Source organism: Chelonia mydas, chromosome 2 (assembly GCF_015237465.2).
Source record: "Chelonia mydas isolate rCheMyd1 chromosome 2, rCheMyd1.pri.v2, whole genome shotgun sequence".
NCBI classification, from domain to species: Eukaryota; Metazoa; Chordata; order Testudines; family Cheloniidae; genus Chelonia; species Chelonia mydas.
Window position 1 is genome coordinate 165,800,902 of NC_057850.1, and position 18,524 is coordinate 165,819,425.

At 44.1% G+C, this 18,524-nt stretch overlaps 1 protein-coding gene across 3 annotated transcripts in view; it reads right to left on the bottom strand.

Annotated features, from left to right (window-relative positions):
• The window catches only part of CUL1 (cullin 1), an 84,081-nt gene extending 77,143 nt beyond the window's left edge, over positions 1–6,938 (bottom strand). Inside the window, exons 1-2 of one of the 3 annotated variants that reach the window (XM_043540505.1) lie at positions 6,093–6,180; positions 2,259–2,343 (exon numbers count right to left, since the gene is read on the bottom strand). The gene's annotated coding sequence lies outside the window, so the exon portion shown is untranslated. Of the gene's footprint in view, positions 1–2,258; positions 2,344–6,092; positions 6,181–6,394; positions 6,492–6,799 lie in introns of those variants that run through there. The other 2 variants (XM_043540506.1, XM_037889979.1) reach the window with 2 other exon arrangements.
• Between the last annotated feature and the right edge of the window lie 11,586 nt (positions 6,939–18,524).

Here is an 18,524-nt window from a genome sequence, read left to right on the forward strand (position 1 = left end):
AACATCTGTATCTACGCTGACCTAACCCCCAGTGTGGGGGTAACAGAAGAATTCTTCCATCAACCTTGCTATCTCCGCTCAGGGACATAGATTACCTATGCCAGCAGGAGAACTCCTCCCTTCAGCGTGGGCAGCATCTACACTTAAACTACTACAGCACCATAGCTGCTACACTGGAACTATGCCGCTGTAGTGCTTTAAGTGTAGGCATGAGCTAAATGAACTACTTCACACTTGTCTTTACTTTGAATTTCATCTTGTTGAATTCACACCAATTCTCCAATTCATCAAGGTCATTCTGAATCGAGTCCATAGCAGTTGCAATCCTGTCCAGCTCGGGGACATCTGCAAATTTTAAGCACACTCTCCACTCCATTATCCAAGACCCAGGACCAACCCCTGCAGAAAACCATTGATAACTACTCTTGAGTATGGCCTTTCAACCAGTTGTGCACCTACTTTATAATAGTTTCATCTACACCACATTTTCCTAGTTTGCTTATGAGACTGTCACGTGGGACTTTGTCAGACGCCTTACTAAAAATCTAGACATGCCACATGCAAATATACTTTCGTGGCTGCTGTTCCTCCCTAGTTGATGCAACAGTATCAACAGCCCTAATAACTACAGAAGGAAAGAGAGAATGAGTACCTATGCCCACCCTCTCTAGAAAAATGGTAGCAGCGGGCCAGAGAAAGAAGCCTCCCATAATCCCCTAAATCCAAGAGTAGTCTATTGCTCACCATGCCCTCGCTTTGTACAAAAGTTAAGTCAGTTATTTCAACTTGAATTTCTCTCACACTTACAGTAACACTAATAATCTTAGGTAGTGTTAATGACAGCAACTGACACAAGGACAAGTAGCATTTTATAAACCATTGCTATTGCAGGTGTAAATATGTTTTATTAAAAGCAGATCCAAGAGTGATATTTTCAATTAATCATGGAATAAAATGTACAACTTTTAGTATGAGATTTAAAAGTGTCATCAGGCTACACAGATCCCACATGACCATCTAACAGTGAATCTTCTGACTCTGACAATCCTTCCAAAAACAGAATAATCAAAGGGGAAGATGAGGGAGACAGGGAAAGTAATGTAATTCTGTCCCAGATTCTGAAAATAGCAAATAAGAATTATGTTGCTAACTTGAGAAAAGAAGGATGGCTCTGAGGTTGAGGTATAATACTAGGTACTGAGAGACCCAAGAGATCTGTGGCTCTGCCACAAACTTCCTGTGCCACAGTTTCCTAATCTGTAAAATAGGTTAATATTTTCCCAACCTCAAAGGTATAGTAATTCAGGTTTGTAAACCCTTCAAGATTCTCAAATAGAATGCACTATAGATGCAGAATGTATTATACTAAAAATACAGTGTAGAATCTAAACAAAATTTATAATGCAGCTTCTTTGGTTTTTTTAAAAACTTTTATAGGAGACAAATAAAACTGTGCTTCTAAAAAAGACAAACTGACCACTCTGCTAATTTTTTTTTTAAAAAGAAAGAAAAATATGGCAAAGAATTTGATCTTATGAAACAGTACTGACCCTCCCTGCCCCCAACAGCACTGGAGATAGTCCAGACATATTATAATGCTACATTAGATGGTATTACAAAAAGCCTGATGCAGATATGTCATCTCACTTCTGTACTAGTGCCAGTGTAGCTCCACCAGTGGGAGCCCTGGTGCAGACTGACCTTGGCAGTTTCACCTCCATGTAATTTAACCCTGCTCACAGCAAATCTAGGCTGCACAGCAGTAAACACACCACTAGCCAATCTACATTAGTTCTTCCAATGGAGATGCAACAATCATAGTGAAACATTTTACAAAAAATGCTAGTGTAGAAAAGCTCAATAGCGCTCTCTTATTTATTAAACTATTTCCTTTTCTTTCTTGCCTTCATCAGAAGTTTTCTTGTAATAAAGCCAAAAAACAGAGCAGTCACTGTGGCTGATTAAAAAGAAATCCTATACAATCCCTATATAACACGAGACTACAACTTTTAACAAAGTTTGCAACTAGTTATTGGCACAGTTGGCTCAAATTACCATCTTTAATATTCAGTAACTGCGGCAAGTAACAGTGTTTTGCCCCTGCCAGAGACCTAAGCTGGCACATGGTTGTCTTTCTGAAACTGGTTTACACTTTTTTTACAGTGCAGCCACGACGCCCATAACTAAGTTTATTACTGGTTTCACTGGGTATCCTTCCTCGCTGCTACGTGCAGCAGAAAACCACAAAGATACACTACCCTATATGCTGCTGCTATTGTTCTGTGTGCATGTCCTCCAAACCCTGTGTCTCCTGACGGGGCACCACACCTCCCCAGATTTTTCCTAGAATGCATGGATAAAAATAAGATTATACATTGTGGTAAATATAGACTCCCAGCCATGGCTGCAACAGAGCAAAGCTGCGCAGACAAACTGAACTTTTATCTGTAACACCATTAATGTAACTGTGCCACCAATTGGCTATAAAACCCTGGGAAAGTTGTTGCACAACACGGCCTTTATATCTATCTGCAATAGGAAAATGACCCTTTGTTAGGTATACACTACGGCGGTAAGTCGACCTACACTACACAACTCCAGCTACATGAATAATGTGGCTGGAGTCCACGTACCTGAGGTCGAATTACCGCGGGGTCGACGGGAGATTTTCTCCCGTCAACTTACCTTACTCTTCTCGTCGGGGGTAGAGTACAGGGGTCGACTGGAGAGCAATCTGCAGTCGATCTGGTGGGTCTTTACTAGACCCGCTAAATCGACTGCTAGTGGATTGATCTCAAGAGCGTCGATCCCGGCTGCAGCGTAGACCTGCCCTTAGCAATTGTTTTCAGCAATGGGTATATCTCCCCTTCCCCTACCATGCATTCTCTAAACCGTGTTGAAAGTGATTTAGTTACTAGTGCACATGGAACAAAGCCGTTTTCAGTAGCATTACAGAAAGTATAAAGGAGCCATGTTAAAAATCATTTTGTCCACTAGCAGTTAAACTACTTTCAGTGCCAGCAGAGATAAGTACAGGTGGACCCTATGCTGGTAATCACTGTCATCAATGAATCATTCCTGAGGCGATGTCTACATTTACTGAGGATAGATGCTGCTGCAATCAATGCAGCGGGGGTCAATTTAGCAGGTCTAGTGAAAACCTTGGGCCAAAAGAAATCTAATGAGGTTCAACAAGGACAAGTGCAGAGTCTTGCACTTAGGATGGAAGAATCCAATGCACCGCTACAGACTAGGGACCGAATGGCTAGGCAGCAGTTCTACAGAGAAGGACATAGGGGTGACAGTGGACGAGAAGCTGGATATGAGTCAGTGTGCCCTTGTTGCCAAGAAGGCCAATGGCATTTTGAGGTGTATAAGTAGGGGCACTGCCAGCAGATCGAGGGACGTGATCGTTCCCCTCTATTCGACACTGGTGAGGCCTCATCTGGAGTACTGTGTCCAGTTTTGGGCCCCACACTACAAGAAGGATGTGGAGAAATTGGAGAGAGTCCAGCGAAGGGCAACAAAAATGATTAGGGGACTGGAACACATCACTTATGAGGAGAGGCTGAGGGAACTGGGATTGTTTAGTCTACGGAAGAGAAGAATGAGGGGGGATTTGATATCTGCTTTTAACTACCTGAAAGGTGGATCCAAAGAGGATGGATCTAGACTATTCTCAGTGATAGCAGATGACAGGACAAGGAGTAATGGTCTCAAGTTGCAGTAGGGGAGATTTAGGTTGGATATTAGGAAAAACTTTTTCACTAGGAGGGTGGTGAAACACTGGAATGCTTTACCTAGGGAGGTGGTGGAATCCCCTTCCTTAGAAGTTTTTAAGGTCAGGCTTGACAAAGCCCTGGCTGGGATGATTTAGTTGGGATTGGTCCTGCTCTGGGCAGGGGGTTGGACTAGATGGCCTCCAGAGGTCCCTTCCAACTCTGTTATTCTATGAAGACCCACTAAATCAACTGCAGAACACTGTCTGGTCGACTCCAGTACTCCACCAGAATGAGAGAGTAAAGTAAGTTGATGGGACAGCATCTCCTGTCGACACTGCACAGTGCAGACACCGCACTAAGTCGACCTAAGCTATGTCGACTCCAGCTACATTATTCACATAGCTGGAGTAGTGTAACTTAAGTTGACTTACCCTGGTAGTGTAGACAAGGCCTGATTAGTAGAGTGGGCCTTTCCATGTTTCATGTACTCAAACTAACAATCCAGCACCAGAGAAATGTAATTAAATTAATTTAATAGAACAGAGTATTAAATAACTTCTTGAATATTAAATTATAAAAAACAGCAGAATTCTACAGGCAAACAGCAAAATTCAACTTAAGATAGACCCAAGTAAGACACACACAACCCAAAATAAGTGTCCACACAGGGGTTTGCATCAAGTTAGCTAATTTTTTATGAAGATTTAATTGAAACTGGTGCAACTTTCTCTTGCAGACAAGAGCTAACTTATAGGCACAAACTATAAAACAGATTTAAACCAATGTGACACGCACACACAGTATTCTAATTATGCATGGTGCTTAATTCTGACTGCACTATTCAAGTTACGAGGATAAAGCAATCAATATTAACAGATTAAGCAACTAACAGTAACAAGAGGAGCAAGGATAGTTCAACTAGAAGGAGGAACAACTGGCAATTTTAAAATCAAGTTTGGATATTTTTCTAGAAGATATGCTCTAGTCCAAACAGGAATTATTTCAGGGATGTTCTAGATAATGAAGGTCAGATTACATGACCACCGTGGTCCTTTCTGGCCACATAATCTATGAATCTTCAGAACGACAAAATCAGAGAGGGAAGCAACCAATTTGTCAGAGGGTCATATAAGGTCAATTCATCTGCCAATGCAAGCCTCTTTACAATAAGTGCCCAGGGCTGCAGCTGGTGATAGTGGGCCAATTTACTACACTTTTGCTTTTGAAGAAAAGATTCCAAACAGTGTTACCCCCCAAACCACCAATTCACAATACTGTAGTGGAAACAATTTCTGAGTTGCTACTTTAAGCTAACTCCCCATTCCCTCCCCCAGCTTCTCCAAAATAGCAGGTTTTTACTAAAGCACCTGATGGACCACATAATTATCCCCAGATAAAAAATGAGACAAAAGAGAAAAGCTATATGTGCAGTAAATAAAGCAACACTGATTTGGGGTGGGGGTGTTAAACTGGTTTGCTGTTATTAGCAGAGAACTGAAACATAATTGGGGCAAATTAATAAAGATAGGGAAATAATCTGTGTGCACAGCCTGGATAGAAAAAGGTGTTCAAAAAGTAAGCCAACTGGCACTACCCCATCAAAAGAAATGGCTCAGCAAGAGGATACAAGTACAAAGTAGGGGAGACAGTATGTGGGTTCACAGAAAGGAAGGAAGAAGTGTAATGGGAAGATGATGAGGGATCTTAGGGAAAGATCTGAGGACAAGTAAATGAGATCAGCAGGGGTAAGAATCAGTGCAGGAAATAGTTTTTGGAGGACAAATTACAGCAGAGAAATAATTATGGTGGATGAATCCTCCACACTGAGAGGCAAAGAATGATTAAAGGGATGGGGAAAGGATCCCAGTTAAAGGAAAATGGATCATTGTAAGGCTTTGTTACAGAGCTGTTAGTGGGTGGCAGAGTGTTCACGAGAGAATTAGAAGGATATACTTGAGGAACACTGAGGACTATGGAGATACAGTCATTGGGTAGGGGCAGTTACAGGGACAGTCACCGGGGATGAAGGGACAGCAGGGGCTTTTGGGGAGTAGTTAGTTGCACAGTCTTTAAGAGTGGGAGGGAACTGGGATCATATCGGGGTCAGGGCTAACTGAGATGATACAGAAGTCTGGCAGGCAGTCACTGGGGGGTTGGGGTGAGGGGCTATGGAAGAGAATATTCTGGAGTGGCTGGGATAATATTGGGGGTGAGAGAACCAGCCACCGGGGCTGCCCCTTGGGGAGGGGAGGCTCCCGGAGCAATACTGAGGCAACGTGGGGGCTGTCCCCTTGCGCAGGAGGCTCCTGGGGCGACACAAGGACGGGGGGTTGGGGGGATACGGGATGGGGGAAGGCTCCGGGGCGGTACCGGGAAAGGCATTTCCAGTGCGTAGTTCGAGGCCTCTCACCAGAGGCCGAGCCGGGGGCAGAGGGGCCGGATCCCCGGCCGAGCTCGGCCCCACCCCAGCGCTGGCGGGCCAGGGGCATAAAACGAGCCCGAAGGGAAGAACCGGCGGCGGCGGCGCCCGGGCCTCCCCTGCGCGGCGGCTGCGGAGTGACTCCGAGCCGAGCCCCGCAGCCCGCCCCGCTCCGGCCGCCTCCCCGCGCCCGGCCCGGCCCGCCGCCGGCCTCACTGCGACACCGCGGCACCGCCGAGGCCTCGGCACTCACCAGCATCGCGCGTCCCGCAGAGTCAGGCCCGGCCGCGCCGCGTCCGCCCGCCCCTTCCGCCTCCGCCAGGCCCCGGATCCGCCGCCTCCCTCGCCGCGCGGCCCCAGAGGAGGAGCGAGCACCGCCCCCGCCGCACAGCGCGCCCCGCCCCGGCTCCCGCCCGCGGCGAGAGAGCGGCTCCGCACCCCCCCTGCGCCCGGGCCCCTGTCGCCAGGGCGCGGGAAGGGCCCCGCTCCGCACCGGCCGCAGGAGAGTGCGCTCCCCACCCGGCACGAGGGGGAAGCGGCGCTCCCGCCAGCACCGGGGCTGCCCCCCCAGGAGTAGAGAGAGGGGGCTGCCCAGGGCCAGACCAGGGTGATTCCCCAGCACCCCATTGGGGGCGGGGGGAGTCCGCCCAGCACCCACCTGCTAGCATCGGGGAGCCCCCCACCCGCTCATCCGCAGGGAGAGAAATGAGGTTGAGTGACCCAGCGACACTTGGGGGAGCTCTCCTCCCCGTCACACTAGGATGGAGAAAGCGGGGAAGCTAACTAATCCTTCAGCAGCTGCACACCCCTCCTGCACTCAGCCCCGGAGAAAATGGAAGACGGACCCCCCTCCCACAGCCAGCATTGGAGAGAAGTGGGGAGGGACGGCTAGCTGAACCCCTCCCCAAGTTAATATGCTTTTATTTATGCTAGTCGTATTGGTCATAGAGCCCCCTGTTGTCCTCCCTTGGAGGATGGATGTAATATTACATTTGATACCAACATATCTCAAGATAGTGGTATGACTCGTGGGGACGATCAAGTGCCCACAAAGTCACAGACATCGGAGGGATGGCTATAACTCAGACTTGTTTTTTGTTAACTCGGATAACTTGTGCTGAAGTGGCACAACTCCAGTAGTGGCTACAGTTTGACTGAAAGAGGTCTCATTTGAGAGAGCCTCAGTCCTGTCCTGTTGGCTGGGGCAAGTGCTGAAGCTTCAGGCCCATTTATTTTTTATTTACAGATATTTAAGTGAGATCTAGAGGATGTGATGACGTTGGGGTAATGTATTGCCTCACTGGGTAGGTAGAAGTCATCTTAAAGCAGACAGGAATTATTGAAGGAGACATTGAAGGCCTGGTGCTGCTTTATGACATCAGGCTGCCTGTAACATATTCAGTTATTGCAAGTTAAGCTGGGTTGAAGGGGAGGCATCCGATGAAGTGAGCTGTAGCTCACGAAAGCTCATGCTCAAATAAACTGGTTAGTCTCTAAGGTGCCACAAGTACTCCTTTTCTTTTTACGAATACAGACTAACACGGCTGTTACTCTGAAACAATTCTTAAGTTGGCATTTGCTCCCTATAAGCGATACCCCCGTGTGGCAATGATGGTATTGTGCTGGTGGAAGTGCTGCCTTTCACAAGACATTAACCCCTCTGCAGTTACTAAAGACTGTAGGGCATATCTTGCAAAATTGAGAGCATCCTGACAAAGTAGCAGTTTAGATAATGTACTGACTAGCTGTTGTGCCCCTGCCATTTCAGTTGGGTAATTCTTCACTGTCTGTCCTAAACTGTTGTCTGTTACTCACTATGAACTATGCTCACTAGCATGAGTTTGAGAGAGCCACATGATCCTGCAATATAGCTCCTCCAAAATGAGTGTCAATAAAACATTTATACTGTCAAACTCATGCATTTGGTTTATGCAATACTGTACAACATAGCTAGTGTAGTTATGAAGGGAGAGAGAAAAACATTATTAGTATTTCCATTACAGTATCTAGAGGCTACTGTGACTGAGCTCAGTCTCCTTATCCTAAGCACTATACACACATGTAGTGAGATACAATCCTTTCGTGAAGAGTCTACAATCTAAATAGACAAGACAGGTAAAGGATGGGTGGGTGACAGAAGCATAGATAAGTGAAATGATTTGCCCAAGAACACATAACAGATCAGTGTAGAGCTGATAACGGAAACCAAGTCTCCTGGCTCCCAATCCTGTGTTCCATCAAGTGGGCCAAATTGCCTTAAAAATTAGTGTTAATACATTTAAATCCTTTAAAAAAAAACATGAAATAGTTTTATATACATCAAGATGATACAATTTTAAGTTCAATCATTCTCAGCTATATGAAATTATTTTTGTATAATTTTGCATAACCAAAAACATTCTTCTGAAGAATAATAGAGATATGAACAAATAACTTGGGTCCTGTTATTCTTGATTGCTGAGGACCATAATTCAATGGAATTAAAGAGGTTCCACTGAAAAGTAGAAGGGATGGCATTTAGGGACCCTTACACAGGGTGTCTAAACACTTCTGTGCACCTGAGAATTTTGCTGTGTGAGAATTCTCTCTGCACCCTATCATTACCAATAGTGCAGATACAGGTCCACTGGCCATTCTTCGCTGCAGACAGAGGGCCAGATTCTGATCTTAGTTATACCAAAGGAAATTTGGAGTAACTCCATTGAAGTCAATGTAGTTACTCTGCTTTTACACCAGTGTAAATTATATCAGAATCTGGCCCAGGGAGTGAAACACTCAGAGCATACATTGGTACAAGTTGCACAAGCAGTAGAGAACCAGGCTGGGGGAGAATATTCCTTTGCACCCTGAAATTATCAGCTTACATTTTGGCACCACAGGCTGTGCACCATTTTCAAAATTTGGCCGTTAAAGATACCCCACAAATAGCTGTTGTCCACACATTCTCTTGAAAGAATTATTTCCTTATACAATAAAATCTTTTCCAGAACCATCCACTGAAGTGAACATAATCAAATTCATTGAAACAGATGCTCTAAGAAAACAGTGCTGGCATAGCAGTCAAGAAGCATCACTTGGAAGTAGGGTCAGTAGATGTGATGGACCCTATTTGTCAACTGTGGAGCATTGCATCATGTGAAATTGCTTTACAAGCACTATCCCTGGGCATGACATAGCTCTTCTCATTTGCCAGAGCAGGTGTTATGTATTAGGGGTGGTGAAGTTAATGCACCTGATGAATAACATGCTGTCTCCTTGGTGGAGTCAGGACAAAGACGATCAGAGGAAGGAGGAAACGAAATATGGGGTGGAGAAACAATTATTAATAAATGAGGACCATGATAAAATCTCTGAAGGTTTGTTTTAACTTCATTTTGCATTATTATAACATTTAATTAAATTCATACACTGTTAAAGTCAAATGCTAAACCAAGGAGAGGATGGGACCACACATAAGAGAGGGAGCGGGGGGAGGAATCTGTCAAGGAGTGAAAAAGAAGAAAGGAAAAAGCCTGAATTATCATGCACAAACAACCATTACCATCTGGTTCTGAGTCCCATAGCATGACAAAGAAAAAGAGAGTTTTCTTAATCCTATGACAGAAATGTGAGTTCATAGAGAAATTTGAGCATGGCATCCCGGCAAGAAAAAAAAAAGTTCAGTAGAGTATAATTGTGGTTTGCAAACTGGGTATGATTTGAACATGGGCAGGGTCATGGATTTGTAAGTTTATTCATGATGGTGATAGCCTGCTCAGTGTGCTGAAGAGGAAGCCTGAAAAAAATCTTCATTGGAGGATGTAGATGTTGCTTCATACACATGGTTCAAACAGAAACGTGCTGAAGGAATTCCGGTTTCAGGACCAATGATATCAGAAAAAGGTAGGGAATTTCATGCAAAAATGAACATTATTGTCAGACCCTGCCTCCCAATAGTCATGCCTAGTGGTTGGAGAGAGTTAGAAACCAGACATAGGGTTGGGACCGTGCTGAGGGTGGTGCTGGAACCGAGATCTGGGAACAGGCCCATATCAGAACTGAGATCAGTGTCCGCAGACAAGCCAAACTGAGTACTATAGTCAGAGTCCAGATACAGAACAAAGTTTGAAGCCCAGTGGTCAGAGTCCAAGAAGGTCAGGAGGTAGAGGCAAGGCTGGAGCGGGCCAGTAACAGAGCTGGAGCAAGGTCAGGGATGGGCAAGGACAAGACTGGAACATAACGCAGGCAAGGCTGGAGTAGGAACTGGATCAAGAGCAGGCTGGACATGAAGGGAATCTGGTACACTGCAAGGCTGCAGGAGGGTTCCTGGCTGGGTAGTTCTCTTGCACAGACTAATCTGCAGTTCTGCCAGGGTTGGGGAAAGTACCTGAACCTGAGGATTATCTGACCCAGGCTCTACTGGATAGGCTGCTGCTGCATGCCTGAAGACTGAGTCATGGCAGGCTCTGTGGAAAGATTAAGTGCAGCTGAATTGTTGGTGCCTGCCTGAGTGCTGCCTCATCACAGCTCTGTTGGAGGGGCACCTATTGAGCCTCTGGGGATAGGTGGTCACAAGCCTGCCCACATCGAAAGCCACCCCACCCAGCCTAAGGGGAGGAGCCACAGGACCCAGGCATCAAAAAGATTACAGGGAACTGTGACACTGCATTCCATATTCTTCATAGGGATATTATTATGATACAATTATGGCATAACAATGATGTATTTTATACAAGATAGGTCATGTGAAATATCATGGTAAAGGTTATTATGTACTGAATATGATTATCCTATTTGTATGCATGTATCATTTTGGTATCTGAAGTTAAGAATATTATCTATGTATCTATTACAAATGTGTTTTGCCTAGTGGGCGTTCCCCAGGTGTAAAGACTATTTGTTAGTCTCTAAGGTGCCACAAGTACTCCTTTTCTTTTTGCGGATACAGACTAACATGGCTGCTACTCTGAAACTAGGCAAAAACCTGTCAGTCTAGATGGCTGGCTGGAAACGGCCCATTCAAGTCAATGGACCATTAGGAAGAACAATAGGTCTTACAAGAAGCTAATCTCCCACCTAGGAACCTTCCTGAGCACCCTACAAACAGCCTCCCAGTCATGGTTGTGACCAGATCACCTGGTACTGGACTCCATCTTGGAAGACCAGTGTTTTTCCACTGAAAGGCATGGGAACAAAGCTTGGAGACAAAGGGTTCCCACCATATGCAAAAGCTATTTAAGGCAGGGAAGTGACATCGAGGTTCTTCATTGACTCCCTGCCCAAAGAGACTCCTGGCAACATGCGAGGAACAAGGACTGAACTGGGGGGGAAGTGCTGGACCCAGGCTAGAGGGATTTTTAGCCTGTGAAAGGAACACCTAGGGATTCCAAGCTGTAAGCAAGTGCAGCTTGCCCCTTAAGAGCCTGAAGCCAGCTTATATCATCATTTAGGGTGAGAATTTGCTCCTCATATCCAATCTCTTTAATATATTAAGCTTAGATTGCGTTTTTGTTTATTTGCTAGGTAACCTGCTTTGATCTGTTTGCTATCCCTTATAATCACTTAAAATCTATCTTTTGTAGCTAATAAATTTGCTTTTCCTTTAATCACAAACCAGTATGTGGGATTTATAACTTGGGACAAAAACCTGTTGTATATTCTCTCTCCACACTGAGGGAGGGAGCGAATTTCATGAGCTTATGCTGTAGAGATTTCCGTGCAGCGCAAAACGGTATTATTTTGGATTTACACTCCAGAGGGGTGTGTGCTCTTGAGCAGCTGGGCAGTTCCTTAGCAGTAGCCTCCCCATGCAGAGCTGATCACAGCAACCTGTAAATGCTGCAGCTGGGTGTGTGCCTACCTCTGTGTCTGCTGGTGAAAGAGCAAGCTTGGAGAGCTTGGCAATTTATCACAGAAAACACAGCGTGAGAGGGAGCCCAGGCTGGTGGGTGAGGGGGGCTTACAGGTACCCGAGTTGCAGGTGGCACCCGAGGGGGAATCCATCACAGGGACAACAAATGAAAAAACAGGTACAAGAGTGAGGGTCACAGATTCAAAAGCAGGGATCCAGAGGGAGACACCAAGCAGAGAACCCCGGACAGCACCCACTGCTCTTCAAAGGTGTCTAGGGAGCCAGTGTACACACAGTCCAAAGACAACTCTGCCCAGAGACATGACTTAAGGGAGGATCAGAAGTAGGCCCCAATGTTGCAGAGCACCTCTCCATCCAACTTCCTGCTCCTGGCATGGAGGACGGCCACAGTGGCCAGAGCCAGGAGGAGGTTGACGAGGAGGTCTCATAACTTCGTGGCCAATTGTGGGGCCACGGATGTGGAGTGCATAGATCAAGAGGTGCAGGGAAAAGTCCGCCAGAATTTAAGGAGAAGGTTTTGGAGAAGCCAGAAAAGGGGCTGCAACCCAGCGTATTCGATGTAGATGTGCCTGGGATCTCCCTCTCACTGTGGAAGGGGCAGATCTCGGGGGAGGTAGTGAACTGCGCCAGGTACACGCCCATGTTTATGGCTCCATGAAGGAGCTGCCATCTAATATCCCCATCAGGCCATGGGACCAGGGTGGAATATGGAATGGCCCATCAGATTTCCTCACCCTCCATGGGTGGTGTCAAGGTTCCTTCCCCACTCTGAACTCTAGGGTACAGATGTGGGGACCTGCATGAAAACCTCCTAAGCTTACTTTTACCAGCTTAGGTTAAAACTTTCCCAAGGTACAAACTATTTTACCTTTTGCCCTTGGACTTCCACCACCAAACGTCTGACTGGGTTTATTTTTAAGAAAGCGTTGTTTGGAAACGTCTTTCCCTCCAAAATCCTCCCAACCCTTGCACCCCACTTCCAGGGAAAGGTTTGGTAAAAATCGTCACCAATTTGCATAGGTGACCACAGACCCAAACCCTTGGATCTTATAAACAATGAAAAAAGCATTCAGTTCTTACAAGAAGAATTTTAATAGAAGAAACAGTAAAAAAGAATCACCTCTGTAAAATCAGAATGGTAAATACCTTACAGGGTAATAGATTCAAAACATAGAGAATCCCTCTAGGCAAAACCTTAAGTTACAAAAAGACACAAAGACAGGAATATCCATTCTATTCGGCACAGCTTATTTTCTCAGCCATTTAAAGAAATCATAATCTAAAGCATATCTAGCTAGATTACTTACTAAGTTCTCTAAGACTCCATTCCTGTTCCGTCCCAGGCAAAAGCATCACACAGACAGACTCTTTGTTTCTCCCTCCCTCCAGCTTTTGAAAGTATCTTGTCTCCTCATTGGTCATTTTGGTCAGGTGCCAGCAACGTTATCCTAGCTTCTTAACCCTTTACAGGTGAAAGGATTTTTCCTCTGGCCAGGAGGGATTTAAAGGTGTTTACCCTTCCCTTTATATTTATGACAGGTGGTAGGAGGTCCCGTGGTGATCGGGGCAAGACACGAGGCTGAGGAAGTGAAGGGTGAGGAGCACAAGCATGTATAGCTGTTTCCTAGGTGCGGTTCGGAGGCAGATAAGCTGCATGTCAGGCTGCCAGCTCAGGTGGTGCGTAGGGGGCAGCTGGGGAGGTTTGTGGGGCAGAGGCCTGATGGTGAGGTCCGGAGGGATGGCTGGGGAGCACCCCCCTGCAGGGCCTGCTCGAGGAAAGCACAAGAAGTTGGCTGTAAGGCTGGCCTCACCTCCTGGAGTATATGACAGGAGACACAAGGGATGGAGAGCCCCATGCACCAGTCCACCCTGTTGGGGGGACAGCTGAGTGAGCAGCCCTGGTTTGGCTGCTAGTTTGCCTCACAATTACCGAGCCTTTCATGGCAAGTCAAGGGTGGCTGATGCATTTTAAATCACTCCATGGAATTTGTGTGCTTTGCATTTGAGGAGAAAAGCTTTCCATAGAGAGTGCAACATCCAAAAATTTCAAGGATAGATTCCATTTGTGTATTGAAATGCACAATTTTTTACCAGCTCAAGTTTACAATGCTGATGAGACAGGTGTTTTTTGGAAATGTCTTCCAAGTTGCACACAGTTGTGCCTGGATATATGTCAAGCAAGAAAATGATCACTTTCTTGTGCTGTGCCAATGCAAGTGGGAGGCACTGTTTGCAATTGGCTTGTATGGGCAAAGCCAAAAAGTCACAGTCATTCAAGGGCACAGATGTTCAGCATGTGGCAGTTCATTACTATCACCAAAAGGCAGCATGGATGGACAGCCATATTTTCTAAGACTGATTTCATTCAAAATTTGCGTCCCCGGTTTGCAACTAGCCACAGAAACAACAGTTGCCTGAAAAAGCAATTATATTGTTGGACAGTGCTCCCTCACATCCTCAGAAAGAGCAACTGATGACAGATCACCAGATTTTTGCCATGCTCTTGCCAAATGTGACTTCTGTTTGTAGCCAATGGACCAATCTATAATTCAGACTTTCAAAAAAATGACAAAAAAAGTTATGGAAAAAAATTATTAACTGAACAACATGACATGTTTATTTTTTGGAAGTCACTGATTCTGAAAGATGCTATTTGTGGTTCTGAAAAGGCATGGAATGATGTCAAAGACATCACATTACAAATTTGTCTGATATTAACTGTGGCCAGATCTTGAAGACAACAACATTTCCTTGATTTTGAAACAGACCCCGAGGAAAACAACGATATTCTTGAAATTATAAATCACCATCATGGTTTTGAAGAAGTGGATGAAGAGAATATCCAGCAATGGCTCCTGCGTGACAGCAACCAACCCCGGTATCAAATTTTAGATGATTCTGAGATTAATGTTGCTGTTGAAGGGGAATATCAGGTGGAGAAGGCAGACAGTTAACAAGATACAACTGAGCTTGTATCAAGCACAAAAATTAGTGCAGAGGACACAGTGCAGAATCTTCAGAATGTGTTTATGTTCTTTGAGCAACAAGATGATATGGGGGTATTCTGATATCCTGCAGCTGCGTTCAACGTGTGACAAAGAGAGACATAAGATTTCTAAAGGTCTCTTTCAAAAATCCATTCCAGACAATTCTAGATAACAGGAACCTAAAGTACTACTTGTGCTGTTAGATTACATCTTAATATACCAATCTAGTATATTTTTTCATTAAACAATAAAGTAATGTTGGTTTGATGCACTATAATTGATTTCTTAAAAAAAAAAATCCCCAAACTTTGTCACTCACAGAGGATGTCCCAACCATTAATATGGATTAAAGTTTACACAGTATATTACATATTAAGTACAGTATTAGAAACTATGTATCTTTATTTATAGGTATGACACCATTATTCAACTATAATTTTTTTCTTTGTCATTTGGTCTGCTGCTTCTTACAGATGGTTTGATTCCTTTCTTATGCCCTGTAGTGTATGGAGGGGACTACAGCAATCAGTCAATCGTTGAAACAGGTGAAGGTGCCTTTGACCTTGTGCTCCAGAAAGTTCTTTTGATATTGTGGGCTCTAAGAAAAACATTGCTAATATACTTTACACAATATAGTCATATAATAGGGCTGCAAAAACCATTAATATATAATTTAGTCTGCAGAGCACATACAGAGACAAAAGGTTGCCAGCTATATACAGACTGAACTAATAATCTTGCTCTTATGAAGGACTAGAAAAGTGAAGTTAAGTTCTCAGAGAAAATAAATTGACATGTAAAGACAATTCTAATTCTTGAGTCTAGATCCACTGATCCTTTCAAGATGGGATGTAATGAGCAGATAATAGCTAGATGGTGAGGAGAAGAGAGGATTTAGAAAGTACCATTCTGTGGAAGTAACTCCTAGAAAATGCCATCCCCAAAAAAGCTTGCAGATCTAGCTTGTGAATATGTGAATACTCATCTGGAGTGGCTTTATAGATATTTTCTGCAGAAGATAATATCTTTGTCCATGATGTGGAAGTGGACCTAGAGGTTTTGTGCTTTTAGACTACGAGGTATTTTCACCAGCATTTGCTTTGTAGGCTTTTTTGATGCAATTCTGTATTCATCTTGCTCTGACAGTCTTCTCCTTCATGACAATGTTTCCACAGAGCCCCATAGTAAAAGTTGTCACAGGCCTCGCCACACAGCCATAAAACCTTGTTGAACAGTAGTTGGTAGTTATGTGATGCATAAGTCCCATGAGCTCGCTTTGCAGATGATGCACTGATATTTCCCATCTGGGTTGGTGTGTGCATATATGATCCATAAACTGTCCATGGTCTTTGGAAACCTCAGGATTTGAGGTTCTGCATAAAACTTGCTAGAGCTGAGGGCCATGAGACTCTCTCAAATCATATGTTCCTCACCCTGAGGACAGCTCTAATGGATAGTATTGTTATAATATATTACTTCAGTAGACATGGAGAGGTCTCAGTCCCCTCCTGTTGTGTCAGGAGGCAATCCAATCTGTGAAAATGATGGAATTTAGAATGAAATGACCCCATCAACTCTGCACCTGTCAATCACAAACGAGCATACCCAGAAACTTAGGTGAGAAAGATGAGGATCAATGTAAATGGTTGATCAAACTTTTAGTGGTTTGTCTGATGTTTGCCAGGTAGAGCAATCCAGATATGGGCTTGTCTTGCTACAGATCTAAGCAGCTACAAATCAGCAAGTCCAAGATTCAGCTTGAGAACAGGCAAAGATGCACAGTGTCTATCAGAGAGTTTTCATTTACATAGAGGGAAAGGACTCATGCCTTTTTTTTTTTTTTCTCCATTTTGCTGAGGAAGACTCCACATGATAGACCAGAGTTTCCTGGTTTGAGAACAGCAGATCTGGTTCTCAGAGATAGACTATTCTGTCTTCACTGTGGCTCTATCAAAACAATATATTTAGACACCAAGCTACTGCTGGCAGATTTTTGTGCTTCCTTCCCACATCAGGAGAGGGTGGCATGAAACAAAGGCATTTGGATTTCTTGAACGCATTAGTTCATTTCAAGTAAACTTTTAGTTTTTCATTACATCCATTTTATGCCATAATTTTCTTTCAGGTCATGTCTAGTATTTAAAGAGCAAGAAGGGAACATTTTCTCTTGATATCTCTGAAAACTAGTGTTACACTTACAATTAAAGTCAGGTCAGGTAAATAGCAAGGCCTCTTCTATTTGGAAGGTGTGGTGTTGCTCCTCAGTTGATAGAGTTCCTTGATAGTAGACCCATCTTGTGGATAATAAATAAGAATTTGAAAAATCTCAAATTAGAAACTCAGAAACTTTCTGGTCAGGCTGTAAGGGGTCATGTGTGAATCTTTTTGAAGGTTGCTGGAGTTCTGCTGTGTTTTAAAATCTCTTAATTAGTTGGTGAGAAGAAATTTGTGAAGATGAAGACATTGGTATGGAAACAAGTGTTGATAATTGTCCCCTCAAGGTTAATATTGCCAAGTTGAGGGACAGGTTATCCTGTAAAAATGTGAGGAATTAGAGAGCTGCAGTTTATTGGGATTAATTTGGCTGCCTCTCCACTTGCAGTGGAGATTTGTTCTTTGTATTACACTATTTGTTTTTGGAGAGTTTCTTGGATATTAGGAGGATGCCTCACTCTGCCTGCCAGATCTGCTTTTCTCAATCTTCCATTCAGTAGCCACGTTGATAATTTAGTAAGGGTGGATTCCAATGTTAAGGCATAGGCCCTGTTAAAACAAGCTGGAGGTTGTGTTGATCATGGATTTGCTCACTAGTTTTAAGAACCTCTGCTGCTTCAATTAGTGAGGGGAAACTAGGAAGATGCAAACCTTTTCTCCATTATCTCATGAACCAGCTGCGAGATGTGGGGTAAGGGACAAGAAGCATATAATTAGGTGCTAGGGTTAGGGATGAATCCTTAGCTACAGTAGCTTATTTGACCATAGGTGTGAGAGGGTGTCAACTGCTGTTGCTCTTCTGTTGTGAATGGAGAAGTATAATTCAAAATTGTGATTGTCCAGTGAGGTGAATAAGTAAATTGTGGGTTATTCCAATGAGCCTATCATTCAGTTTTATACAGACAAATAATTAAGGGATCATACCCCCTCCTGAATTATTTTTCTTCTCAGTCAGTCTGCCCTGTGACTGGTGGCTCCATTTATGTGCATAGCTTTTACGAAGAGTGTGTTCTCCTGCCCACTGAGACAACCTTTTTGCTCTCTAATGAAGCAGGTCCAGCAGTTCCCCCTTGTCAGTTCAGATAGGAGATCATGTTTATATTTTTGTCTTGACCAGGATATGCTTGTTTTTTAGGACTAGCTGTGACTTTCACAGAATCTGCTCATTTCTCTAAGTTCTAATAGGTTGGTTGATTTTTATTTCTTTCCACCCTGATCCACACTCTTTTACCAACTTCTTCCCCGACTGGATTCTCTAGACTCTAGCCCCTCAATACTCAAATTTGGTGAGAATTTTCCTCTTTGTTTGGCAGAGATGTTCCCTTGATCAA